The sequence below is a fragment of the Macrobrachium nipponense genome, chromosome 25 (genome assembly GCF_015104395.2).
Source record: "Macrobrachium nipponense isolate FS-2020 chromosome 25, ASM1510439v2, whole genome shotgun sequence".
Lineage (NCBI taxonomy): Eukaryota > Metazoa > Arthropoda > Malacostraca > Decapoda > Palaemonidae > Macrobrachium > Macrobrachium nipponense.
In genome coordinates, this window is record NC_087214.1 from 9,848,177 (window position 1) to 9,862,373 (window position 14,197).

A 14,197-nucleotide genomic window follows, 5' to 3' on the forward strand; every position below is an offset into this window, starting at 1 on the left:
ACATTGAGTTACAAATTATACCTTTTCCTCATTTGTTTATCATGTTATATTATTTCAAGCTTTTAATTCTGTTCCGGTTAACATAGTATTTGTTTAACGTGCATTGTCGTGTTCTCACTTCTTAATTTTGCTCTATTTCTCTTGCAATGTTTCCTTGTAATTTTGGGGTTTGAGACTAGAAGGGGGTTGTAGGACGATTCGATACCTTTTTGTCAGTGACGTCTAATCAGGTTGCTTAGGGGTTTTTCATACATGATTTATACAAGATTTGTACACAAGTCGCTCCCTTCTCTTTTCATTATTCACGTCTGGCTCTTTTCGTTTCATCTTTTAGAATGCATTTCTCACCCATAATTTCTGTTAAAATTGGACATTATTATTAGTAGAACATTTATATATTGCAGTTTATAGATTTATTGACATTTCAGTTTGCACAATTCTCTCCCTTAGTCTTATTATTGACTATTGGTCACAGGACTTCATATTTAGTGTCTATTAACCGCTCCCTGTTTAGTTTGTTTTCAATTTGAATTGACTGGCAGGACTGAACTTCGTCATTTTTACATATTTCCATTTTATCGTTAATATCATCAGTTTTAATATTTTAGTTCCTAATTATGGGTCTTAAATATCTCTCTCTCTCTCTCTCTCTCTCTCTCTCTCTCTCTCTCTCTCTCTCTCTCTCTTCTCTCTCTCTCTCGTGGTTTAAAAAACGTATGTTCGTTGTACGCTTGATTATTACAATATGATAAGGTAGCCACACTACCAAAAGGATATGGCTGGTGATATTTACCCGACCGTCGGGCAAACAATAAGCACATTTTCTTGTTCTCCCGACGGTCGGGTAAACAGTGCGCTGGAATTATTTTCCCGACCGTCGTCTAAACAGTACAATTGGGTTTTTAGTCTAACGACCGTTGTGTAAACAGTGCGAATATTGCTTATTCTAACGACGGTTGTGGGAACTTCTTATTTTCCCGACAGTCTTCTTTTCTATTCGCGGTCAGAAGGAAGCCGCTGGGGCAGTTCATCTTGAATGTTCTGAAGAAAAAAATATCATTTTAACAGCTGTTACAAGATCAAAGGGGAGCTGGCAGTATAATAGATGGCTCTGCGCAGGTAAGGGCTTTTAGCCTGGTACCCTCTTCGAGAGTCTTAGTCATTTTGTGATGTTGCCATTGTGACGTTATGATGTTGCCACGCAACTTGCGGTGTGCGCAGCATTGTCACCATAGAAAATAATTTGTGATTGGTTCATCCAAGATGTTTTTTAATGTTGAATATTTCACTTGCTACTGGGTAGTAAAAAGTATTGAAGCGTCAATTTGCAATTGCATTATAAACAACCAAAAAACAATTACGTTTGACCGAGTTAAATTGATTTAAATGTCTGTGTATTTCTAGTACTTCTGACTGGAAATGCAGTGGTGCCTCTAGTGTTGAAGCCCTTACGGCGTCAGCACCGCGCCATGGATTAGTTTTGCCAGTACCTCATTATTTTTACAACAGTCCAGCTTTATGAACCATTTGCCACTCAGCTTCTTATGAAACATGCGAGGCTAACGCCCGAGACCATTCGCCAACAGCGCCTTTATAGTAGTGGAAATGAATGTCATTCGCTTGGCATGAAGTGGTATAAGTGGCGTACTCATAGTCATAGAATAGACTACATGCACAGGGTTCTCTCTAGGTTTGTTGATTAGCATGTCGCATTTACCCAATCGACCGCGATATATACAACGCTGATGCCCGGTGCTGACCATAAGTACTTCTTACCATCGTAGTCATTGTTTAATTTCATCATCTACCAGGTTTGTACATTTTCTAGGGCAAAACGATTGTTTCATGTGCCAAATTTATATAATTTGTGGTTTTTTACACAGACTTGGCGTTTTTACACTGTCACATATTTTTTTTTACAGCATGACACCAAATTTTCAGCTGTCGCAAAATTAATTTTATGATCTTCAGCATATTGTCGAGACATGCTAAAATGGCTGGAGAGAAACCTTATGCACAGTGGGTTCCATTTTTGGCGTTTAGCACTTTAGAACCAAAATTTCCACTAATGACAGCATTGATTTTGAAACTGATCAGGCTCCTTTGAACCAAAGCTCTTTTGACCACGTTTTGTCGAGTGAAAAGCTTTTTTCTTAGAAAAATCCACATTTTTTATCATGTACGTAAACACCATGTATTCGTATACAAATGTACTGGCCGCCATTGCTAATGTACATGTGATCTATTGAAAAGTTGGGAGTACGACTAGCGTACCCGGTATTCATAATAATCACACACCTCGACGAATAATAACCATTCTAAAGTAGGTGTTGATGTAGTAGACAGTCATGAACTATGGGTATGTAAGAATATCGAAAACCACAGAAAACCACATAAAAGCAACCGAAAACCATCTTATAAGTTATTAATACTTCATTTGAAAGCAATGTTAATGTTTGTTACATCCATTACTGGTCAAATTTGTTTAATTAAATGTGTATTACGTCGTTTATAGGACTCGGTTTGTCTTAGCAGAAACGTCCCCATTCTTCGATCGGAGCCTGCTAAGACAAACCGACTCGACTTTCAGAGTCCTATAAACGACGTAATACACATATAATTAAACAAATTTGACCAGTAATGGATGTAAAAAGCATTATTCTTGCTTTCAAATGAAGTATTAATAACTTAAAAGGTGGTTTTCGGTTGCTTTTATGTGGTTTTCTGTGGCTTTCTGTGGTTTTCGGTATTCTTTCGTACCGATGAACTATTGGTCAATTAACACTGGAAAATCTATTTGTACAGTACTTCAATTTCATGAACTAGCCTAGTAAGTTAGGCCTAACCAACAACATGACCAATATTAATGGATATTAATAGGCCTAGTTTAAATGTGGAATGTACTGTGTGTACTGTCACTGTGTACACACATCAAAATGTACACGAACACTGCAGTGCATTGCATGCACAGTGCAGTGTTCGTACTGTAATCAACTGACTGAGTTGGTCTATTTTCTTGTCTATAAGGTTAAAAATAAGGACCGAAAAATATATAATAGGATGTCATAATACCTTTGGTTAGGTCTTTTACCCGTGCTCGTAATGCTGTGCTCTCCGCCATGTTTGCACTGAAAACTGGCACGGCTGTATCTGAACTCATTCTTGTAGTGGTTCTGAGGGTTAACTACAGTTTTGTTTGCCTTGCCGATTGTTCTGCAGTCACGTATAACATACTTGGCACATGTTTGATGTTCTAGTTTTTCTTTTTCTCTCACGAATTCGTCATAATCTTTGAATTTTTGACCCACATAAAATACACGTCCATCACTTCTCGAATCCATTTTCATCATGGCGTCGGTTTCATACGACCTCGTTCCCAGATTTCTGATGACGTCACGGTCGGGAAAATAAGAAAATGGTTTGCTTGTTTGCCCGACCGTCGGGCAAATAATCACTTCGAAAGGGGCTTGCTCAAATAGTGTGTGTACAAATGCCCTTTACAGCTAGATTAGAAGTAGTTAGGAATCTTGACCACTTGGAAAAACTAAATTTTTAATACAGGCATGGAAACAGAAGGAAATGCCGAAAACATCATGGAGCTAAAAATACCAGAAAGAGCAAACAGAGGGGACCTGGGCCAACCCGAACAAGATGTAAGCGCTCTCTCGAAGAGCAAGCAGAGGGACCTGGGGCAACCCGAACACGAGAGAGAGAGAGAGAGAGAGAGAGCGAGAGGTATGGCATTCCTTTCATGCTGCCGACTTTTAGTATTGAAGGAGATCACGTTCATTCACCAATTCAGTTGGTTATGTTTCAGTGGGTAGTTTTATAAAGTTTCGAGAAACCGCTCGACAAATGGAAACTTATAATCATCCACCGGTGTCAAAAACTTCCAGTACCACAGAGAACTCTCAAATAAACTAACATTATTATCCCACCAACTCTTTGATCTCTGATAAGCTCCTTAAAATTAATTACTGTGCATACCCCTTTGATTGATTAGCAACGCAAGCAGGGTTACGTCTTGCAATGAACTCCCAGTGAACAGAAACGGTACAGTTGCGTACAATTGAGTTTCCATAACTGGTGGCGATGGTGGTGGTTGTTGTTATTGATCACAAGACTCGTCATATCTAGTATCCATAAGACGCTTCCTGTTTTATTTTGTTTTCAATGTTAATTTGACTCGTTGGCATAACTAAATTTCGTGATTTTAATTATTTTATTATCAATTATTACTATTTATTCTTAATAATTATTGCTATTTATTATTTATTAGTATTATTATTACTGAATATTGGTCACAGGACTCATCACATTTAGTATCCATAAGACATTTCCTGTTTTATTTCTGTTTGCATCAATTTTAATTTGGGTCTGTGGCAGAACTAAATTTCGTGATTTTTTTCATATATATTACTTTCCATTTTATCGTTAATATCACCATCAGTTTCAGTTATTTATAAATCTAATGTTGCTAATTATAAGTCATGTTAATGACTGCTCATTTTGGATGCTTTTAATACACCTAAATCATAGATTTTTATTGCCACCGCTCTCTCTCTCTCTCTCTCTCTCTCTCTCTCTCTCTCTCTCTCTCTCTCTCTCTCTCTCTCGTCCGTTCCTGAGACCCTTTATTGCTCACACCGTTGGACTGTTCCTGGTGCACTCCAGGCATTACTTGAACCCTAGTATTTGTAGCGACCCTTCAGCCCCCTTAACTGCAACCCCTCATTCGTTCCTTCAGCCCCCTTAACTGCAACCCCTCATTCGTTTTACTGTAACTTCGTTCATATTTTATTATGTTGAAACTGATTTTCATTTTCCTTAACCCTCTCCCAACAATTGTTCCACCACAGCCTTCTGACTGTCAAGTACCGTGTCAGCGCTGAATAACCCCGTAGGTCTCTCTCTCTCTCTCTCTCTCTCTCTCTCTCTCTCTCTCTCTCTGGGTACCGCGAGTATTGTAAAGTATTATTATTATTATTATTATTATTATTATTATTGTTGTTGTTGTTGTTGTTGTTGTTGTTGTTGTTGGCACTCGCCAGTACTAAGAGTTAAGCCACAAAGAATTAGGAAGAATATTTATACGTATCTGTATATGATGGAGGATGTGCTTCGGTTTTTTTTATATTATTTATTTGAAACTAAAAGATATATACGTACAAAAGCTGTTATCCCATACCTCTAAATAAATTGCTGATAAGCCAATGGTTACAGTGTTCTGTTAGTCATTAGATGTTGATAATGGATAAATGTAAATTCCTTCCCAGTGAACAGTTGTCAGGTTGAAAAGCTTTTCATTTTTATGCAGTTTACTGGCAGGGCAACTCATTATCAGACCACAGACAAGAAGGGACCGACTTTCGTTGTGTTTTGTTTTATTAAGAGGGAGGCGAGTTTCGGTGGACTGAATGAACACCCCCCCCCCCCCCAACATTTTTTTTTTTTTTTTTTTTTTTTTTTTTTTAAATGTCTTACAGGTTCATACTGAGATAACCTCTCTTGCTCCTTCCTTGTTTCACATTTTACCTTAATCATACTGACAAGAAAATATTTTGAAGAAAGATCTTTCTCGAACTTGCCAAGTTGCTCAATTGATATTAGTGAAGTTATAGTTGTGATATTGAAGTTAGTTACTTTTTATTATAACGTTATAGTTACTGGGGGCAGGTTGATGACAAATTTTGAGGCATATTTATATATAACATGTATGTATGTGTATGTATACATATTTATGTATGTGTATATTAGTGTTTGATGGGGATGTCATTTTATTTTCAATTTTTTTAATAGGTTTCTTGTTTCATATTGAAGGTGATGCAGCCCCTGCTTGGAGACCCACCTCCATTGATTCAAGACCTACAGAAAGGAGCAGGAGTGACTGCATTTTGACTGCATTATGAACTATGAAGGCGAAGTTGCCCAAAGCAATATAAGTATCCATTTTATCATTTCTTTACTGGTTTTCCAATAATTTTTTTTTTAAAATTCTTTCTGCTCTTGTTTGGAACTCTAATAATCACAGTCCTTTCTTTTTGTTTATTGTTTTGAACTTGATGTATTATTTTTGGTCTCTATCTCAAAATATTTTGTACATATATTTAAATAGTTATATAATTATAGGTTATGGAGTCGGTTCAGTAGTCAAGCAGTTCACTTAAGTAAATGTCGTTTAGCAGTTTTTTGACAGTGGATTCATTTACATGTTGAGAAGTCTTTTATTAATTTGCTCTTGAGATCGATAGGTAGGAATTCAGTGTCTTCTCATTTTTAGTCTTTTTGTAGGTATGATAAATAGAACTATCGCACATCGTGATTTAGACCTTGTTAGATATTTAAATTTAATTCATGGCAAATCATGCCTATTTCAAATCTGGTCCCTCATCAGGGTCATACCTGGTGAAATATACCGAAACCTATGAAATGCAAGTCTGTTTACATGGTAATATAGTTTGAGACGTTAAACAAAAACTGTTTTCCATGGATCAGAAATGGTCATACTAAGTATTCTTGGAGTCTCTCTTGAGATTTTCGTAATCCTTGGAACTCTTTCGGTACACAAAGAGTATGAGCATTCAGAAATGGGCAGACATCCTGTCATGAAAAATGTGGAAGAAGATGGTATGTAACTTGAGAAGGAAATGGCTGAAAATTGAATGGTTTGTAAATGATTAGGGTGTTCTGAGGGTTTGTAAAACAGTACTGTGTAGATATTTAGGAAATAGAGGAAGAGAACAAAGTGAAATAATGTTTTGTGTTAGATATTTAGATTTAAGTCATGTAGAGTTTGAGACATTAAATAATACTGTTTTCCATGGATCAGAAATGGTCATACTAAGTATTATTGGAGACATTGATATTTTCATAATCAATAGAACTTTTGGTATTGAGAGTATGAGTATTGTCATCGTGTCATTTAATTAGATTTTAGTAATGTTATTAGATAAATATTGAATGTTACAAATATTTTGTTCCATCGCGGTAGGGGCATCTGAGACCTCCATAGGCTCCCGTCGCCTCATACGACGATCCGAAGTCTCGGGAGACTTCGCAATTATGCTGCCGAAGCCTTGGGCGGCTTCGAACAAGGCATGGACAAGGACCTGGCGGGTTGAAGCAGATACTACAGGAATTTTTTGGTCGGAATTTGACAAATCCCGGTATCTCCTAGAAAAGTAGTTTAGGTAAGTATTGCTAGGAAAAGTACAAATTACTAAGAATAATAGTTTGTTAGCCTTGTATGGTGTGTGTGTGTCTGTGTGACTTCTCTCTTCAGCCCCTCCCATCCCCCCACCCTGGGTGGCTGAGGGGTGGTGTACTATGAGAGTTTCAGACAGTTGTTCTCTGGACCTTCACCTTGCCTTGCCGCATTACCACTTTTTTTATTTTTCCCCATATAATGGGGTTTTCATATGTGTAATTTTTTTTATTCGGTTCAGCAGCTGTATTTTTCTACATGGTGTCAACGATTATTATTATTATTTTTTTTTTTTTGTTTGTTTTAGAGTTGTGGTTGAACTGTAGTACGGTGAGAGTTCGGGCCTGAAGATGGATGCTCTTGGATCACGTGACATTTCTTCAGTCTGTGTGTGTGTGTGAGGACTCCTCAGCACCCCCTCCATCCTGGGTGGCCGAGTAAAAATTATTTGCCTTGTCCTCGGTTAAGTATAATGGGTTTTCATATTGTTAATTAAGCTCAGAAACAGGAATTCCGGGACCTTCCCGTTGAGTCAGGTGAGGAGAGTGATTTAACAGTCCCAAAGTTTAAGATAATGAACATTATTCTTTACAGGTTGAGTAGGCCTTGAGAGGCTGGTAACAGTATACATGAAATTCTAAAACAAATATTTACATGAAATTCTAAAACTTATTATTTAAAGGAGGAAATGGCAGAGTTGGGTATGATTTACAGTTTGAGTAGGCCTTGAGAGGCTGGTAACAGTATACATGAAATTCTAAAACAAATATTTACATGAAATTCTAAAACTTATTATTTAAAGGAGGAAATGGCAGAGTTGGGTATGAAACATGTGACTTCATCTCCTTATCCTGAAAGTCAGGGTGCTCTGAAGAGTGGTAGGAGGAAACCTTTGCAACTTTGCCATATCAATATGTTTAAGGAATATAAGGAAAGGGGTAGAGTTATTGCTGTGGCAATAGTTGGAAAAGATTAAAAATAACCTGTATTCTTTTTTCAGAGAAAGAACTCAAATGAGGGTAAATATGGTATTGATGGTAACTGGCCATCAGGTAATAAGACTGTAAAATTTTGATGGTTCAGTTTCTCATTTGAGTTATGAGAAACGTAAGTACCTGATGAAGTTGGTGTTCAAATATAAAGAATTGTTTTCGGGTATACCAGGTTGAGTGGACAGCTGTCTTGGAGCATGACGTAGATGTTATTGCCACGCCAATATCCATGTAGATTAATTCCTTTTAAGAGTGGTTGTTGCAAAGGAGGTGAAATATATGGTAAAACACGATTTGATCAAGAACACGTTGGCGTATGATTTAGAAGGGTATGGTTAATAGTGATGACTTTATTTATAGTGATGATTGGGACACTGAGGTAAAGTGAATTAGCAAGAGAGAAGGTTGAGTAGGGATTCTTGCAGAGGGCTGTGCGGATATTGAGGTATTATCTGTGTCGTTCTAGTTACGGTGTGTGCTAGAATTATAACTGATGAATGGTCTGATATTAAGTTAAGGGTTTAGGTGAAGATAAAAGGATGATACTCGTTCGAATTCTGTGGCAATATTAGTTTTAATGAAGGTGGTTGATGTGTTATAATGAATTTTGGAATAAGCGTTATCAGGTAGAGGTTGTTTGTATTGTAACGTTTATGGTACCACTGTGTGTAGTATATAAGGGTGTTGGGTATTTGGTGGTGGTTGGGACAAGGTACAACACGGTTAGGTGATCAATTTCGGGATTAGGGTACTAATTCAAGACTATCTTGTAGAATTATAACTACTAATCTGGGCATTCTGTTTTCAGGTGTGTATTTTGAAATTTCGCATGGGAAACTTGGTTTTCTCTGTGTTGTCCAATTTTATGTGTGCTATTCGGTAGGACACATATATAGTACAGGCCTATTGTTCGCTGAATGTTTTTGTAATAACCGATGTGAAACAAGGTATGACAATTTAGTGTGTGTAAAAATATTTATGTACTGATATGTGGAATCCGGATTAGAGCAGTGTAGCTCTTAATTGTGCACTTACGTGAGAGCCTTGGAAGATCTTGTGCTGAAAGTTTGTTTGGTGTTGTTATTGAGGTTTTGTGTGTTGTAGATTCCCCATTGTTTACTAATGATATTTTGTTGATTTCAGTACCTATCTTGTAATTACATCCCCCCCTCCGATTTTTAATGGAATATAAGCATTATTCTTTCTTGATGAGACAGTTTTTCTTTTGCAGATTTATATAGAATCATTAGTGGCTTAGTGTGTTGAATTCTATTGTTTAGTTGGGAGATTGATTTTTGCCTTGTGTTCAGTAAAGTATAATTTGTGGATTTAGAGATTCAGGTATCATTTCTGTCTTGAAAGCCTTGTGTTCAGTAAAGTATAATTGGTTTTCCATTTTTTGTTTTGTGTTTTTGTTTTTTTGTTTTTTAGGTTTCATTTCTGGGTGAGGACATTTTTAAGTAAGGGTGACATGTTTCTCGGGTATAGTCCAAATTTAATCAGTTGAATCACCTTTTAACTATGTACTGTTATAATATTTTTTGGTGATAAAAAAAATTCAGTCAACTTCTTAAAACATTGTAACATATTAGATAAGGGCTTATGTAACATATTAGATAAGGGCTCAGGCTAAACGTAGAATATTTTTATTTTCCTTGTAGCTTGCAAAAAACCACATCTAGTAAGTTATTTATTTATTTTTTCTTCTAGAATCTTACAGCTACTACCTTGAGCTGGTATTCTGCTTGTAAGTATAAACTCTATTATAAACTAGTTCTTTTTCAACCCATCCCCATTTGGTATTAATATATGTTTATATATATAATATGAAATTAGTGAAAATATTTGTTACGGCACATTTCTTGAACTTGAGCTAATGTTTCTCTGCTTTGATTTCAGAAACTGGTATGTAGCACCTCTGGAGACCAGCGGATAAACGGGAAGGTTGTCCCAGGCAATAGAATAATCTGAGCCAGTTGGCAAAGTAAGTTTATGAAGACATCTCAAGTTTAAAGGTTGATTGCTTGGTGAAAGTCGAGTCACAGATTACCTGAAGGAACAGCTACAGGAACTGACTGACTGACAGTGCATTCCTTGGAAACTGATTTAGATTAGTAATCTATTGTGGAAAACCCGAAAATTCAACAGACACCCCCCCCCCCCATTTTTTTTATGTATTCATAAGCATTATTCTTTCTTGATTAGACAGTTATTCTTTTGCAGATTTGTATGGAATCTTTTGTGTTTTAGTGTGTTGAATTCTATTGTTTAGTTGGGTGATTGATTTTTGCCCTGTGTTCGGTAAAGTATAAATTGTGGTTTTACAGATTCAAGTATCATTTCTGTCTTAAAAGCCTTGTGTTCAGTAAAGTATAATTGGTTTTCCAATTTATTTATTTATTAATTTTTTTGCATTTACAGGTTCAGGTGTCATTTGTGTGTGAGGGCATCTTCAAGTGAGGGAGACATGTTTCTCAGGTATAGTCCTAATGTAATGAGTTGAATCACCTTTCAGCTATGTACTGTTATAATATTTTTGGTAATAAAAAAAATTCACAACTTCATAAACATTGCCAACATATAAGATAAGGGCTTAGGCTAAACGTAGAATATTTTTATTTTCATTGTAGCTTGCAAAAAACCACATCGATTTAGGTTACGCAAAACCACAACCACCACGTAAGTACGTATAAACTGTATTATGAAAAGACTATCTGGTGTTCTTTTTCAACCCATCCCCATTTGGTGTTTATATATGAGTATATATATAATATATGTAATTAGTGAAAATATTTGTTACAGCACATTTCTTGAACTTCAGGTAGTGTTTCTCTACTTAGATTTCAGAAACTGGTATGTAGCACCTCTGGAGACCAGCGGATAAACGGGAAGGTTGTCCCAGGCAATAGAATAATCGGAGCCAGTTGGCAAAGTAAGTTTCTGAAGACATTTCAAGTTTAAAGGTTGATTGCTTGGTGAAAGTCGAGTTAGATTACCTGAAGGAACGGCTATAGGAACTAACTGACTGACTGACAGACAGTGCATTCCTTAGAAACTGAATTAGATTAGTAGTCCATCATGCAAGACCCCAAAGTTCAGGAGACGCGCCCCCCCCCCCCTTTTAATAACTCCCTTAGTGTAATAAATGTTGGAAAAAGTATTCCTAGCTTTTGTTCCTGCTTGTTTCCTGGTCAGCATTACCTGAAGACATTTCTAAATTGATGTTGTCTAACTCCACTCCCTTGAAGTTGTTTGTTGCAGAAATTGCCAATTATTCAACTTGGAGGTAGAGGTTCACTATCTAACTTTTTATCACATTATTTTGGTCTTTTCAATATTTTAAAGCTCTACTCTGATAATGGCTAACCTGCATATTTCAAAATGTCAGACATCTCTCTTGTTAGTTTGTTTTCTTAGTGTCATAACTTCTTACTAGTTTCCATCCTTTCCACTTGATGTTAATAATGATAAGGATTATTATTACCGAACCTCTTGAGTCTTGTTAAAATATAACTTGCATGATTTTTTTTTTTTTTTCTCTCACTACCACCACTCACGAAACTCCAAATAAATAGACACCATTCACGAAACTTCATATGAGATTGCACAAAGTATATAAAAACTTCATTCCTCTCAGCCTGAATTTCCCACATGGTATATTTCATTTTTAGCATTTTCGTAACGACCTATAGCTTTCCTATTGGTCCATACTTCCCTTTTTGAGGACATACGGATGGTCCCTTCTTACCAAACGACGTAACTGCACTTCAGTCTTAATCACATCACCCGTGTGCGTGTATTGATTGATTTTCAGAACCCTGCAATAAACTCAAATTAACGTAATTTATTGATTTTCCTTTTTAATAAGAAAGTGTCGTTAAATGGCCTCGTTTTCTTAGATTTAATGATTTTTTTTTTTTTCTAATGCAGTTCAGCTGCTGTACTTTTCTCTGCTACCTTAACGTTCAGTTATGTTCCGTTGTTCCTCCTCTCGTTGCAAGCTACCTAACTATGGTGTTAAAGATAGATTTTTTTTGTTTTGGTTTAGAATTATGGTGGAACTGTAGTGCGGTGAGAGTTCGGGCCTGACTTTCTTGGACTGTGGGCTCGTTATGAGGCACGTAAGGAGGCAACTGCCAGGTAAGTCTCTCTCTCTCTCTCTCTCTCTCTCTCTCTCTCTCTCTCTCTCTCTCTCTCTCTCTCTCTCTCTCTCTCTCTCAATATCTATAAATATATATTTATATATATAATTAGTGAAAATGTTTGTTACAGCACATTTCTTGGAACTTCAGGTAATGTTTCTCTGCTGTGATTTTAGAATCTGGTATGTAGCATCTCTGGAGACCAGCGGATGGGAGGGTCGTCCCAGGCAATAGAATAATCAAAGCCACTTGCCAAAGTAAGTTTGAGGACACTTGAAGGCAAAGTAAGTTTATGAGGAAATCTCAAGTTTAAAGGTTGATTGCTTGGTGAAAGTCGAGTCACAGATTACCTGAAGGAACGGCTACAGGAACTGACTGACAGAGCATTCCTTAGAAACTTTTGAATTACGAACAAGTAGTTACAATTCCATGTTAAGACTCCAAAATTCCAGCGACCCGCCCCCCCGTCCCCCAACCCCCCCCCCCCCCACCCCTTAAATTCCACTTTCTTTTAGAAAACTGAAATTCGAATAGTAGTCCATCATGTAAGACTCCAAAATTCAGCAGAACCCCCCCCTCCCCCTTAATTCACTTTCTTGGTGCCAAAATGTTGGAAAAAGTATGCCTACCTTTAATTCCTGCTTGGAAAAAGTATGCCTACCTTTAATTCCTGCTTGTTTCTTGGTCAGCATTTACCCGGAGAAATTTCTAAATTGACGTTGTTTAACACCACCCCCTTGAAGTTGTTTGTTGCAGAATTTGCCAGTTGTTCAACTGTAAGGTAGAGGTTCACTATCTAACCTTTTATCACTTGTGGTGTTTGCTTCTTGTTTCAATATTTCACAACCTCTTCTATCACATATTGGCCGTCTCGTGTGGTATTTGAGCTCTTATATATGTGTATATTGTCTTGTATAAGTTTTTCTTGTTTGATGTGACTTTTTGCTATTACATGGCCAACATCATTTTCGTATGGATACGATATACCATAGTATACGCTAGGCTAGGAGAATACCCGTTACTATGTAGGTCAGACGAAAAACACACAGAGCTTTACTGTACTGTCAACTTGAACGACATCTAGAGGTATTTAAGATAAGCCAATTAAGATTGAACTCGGTGGTGAATGCGTAGAGCTTTGGATGAAATAGCGCTGTCGGAGATGATTTTTTTTATAAATTTAGATAATTCAGGAATAACCCAAATTGATTAAAACTAAAGTAGATAATGTAGGCATAAGGTTTGGTAACGTTGTTCAATGTGAGACCATATTTTTGTGGTTTAATGGCTTTCCTTAATAATACACTGTATTTATGCTTCTGTATTCTCAGGGGGTAGCTGTATTCATGGTTCTCATCCTCCATCCATTGGTTATTACTCTTACAAAAGCATCGGCTTTTCCTTCCTCCCCAGGATCTTGACGGCAGAGTCGGGGGGGTGGACCGTAGAGGGTATACGTATATACCTAGAGGTGCGATCTCGAATTGAATCTATTTTGTAAGTAATGAGTGAGTGTTTAGCCAGTCCTGAGGGTTTTAATAAATGTTTTGTGAATGTTTGTGTAAGTAATCAGTGAATGTTTAGTTTGTGTCTTGTGAATGTAAATGTTTAGTTTAAGTATACAGTGAGTGTTGTGGAGTTGGTTGAAAATGTTGAGTACATAAGCAATCAGTGAATGTTTAGAGTACATAAGCAATCGGTGAATGTTTAGAGTACATACGCAATCAGTGAATGTTTAGAGTACATATGCAATCAGTGAATGTTTAGTGAGCTAAGTGTTTAGTGAATTAATGTTTGATAAGTATGTTTAGTGAGTATTTAGAAATTAGTGAAAATGTTTTGCGAATGTTATAGTGTTT

At 36.7% G+C, this 14,197-nt stretch overlaps 1 long non-coding RNA gene across 5 annotated transcripts; it reads left to right on the top strand.

Annotated features, from left to right (window-relative positions):
- Positions 1-5,786: 5,786 nt before the first annotated feature.
- On the top strand, positions 5,787-12,595 carry LOC135199284 (uncharacterized). Of its 5 annotated transcripts, none has more exons than XR_010311019.1 (9): positions 5,787-7,190; positions 7,512-7,740; positions 9,907-9,943; positions 10,096-10,180; positions 10,618-10,674; positions 10,827-10,875; positions 11,037-11,128; positions 12,245-12,336; positions 12,515-12,595. It is a non-coding gene; the product is annotated as an uncharacterized LOC135199284 (long non-coding RNA). The 5 variants fall into 5 exon arrangements; XR_010311022.1 differs by having other exon boundaries at positions 7,512-7,666; positions 10,827-10,879; XR_010311018.1 differs by having other exon boundaries at positions 5,790-7,190; positions 7,512-7,666.
- Positions 12,596-14,197: the final 1,602 nt, after the last annotated feature.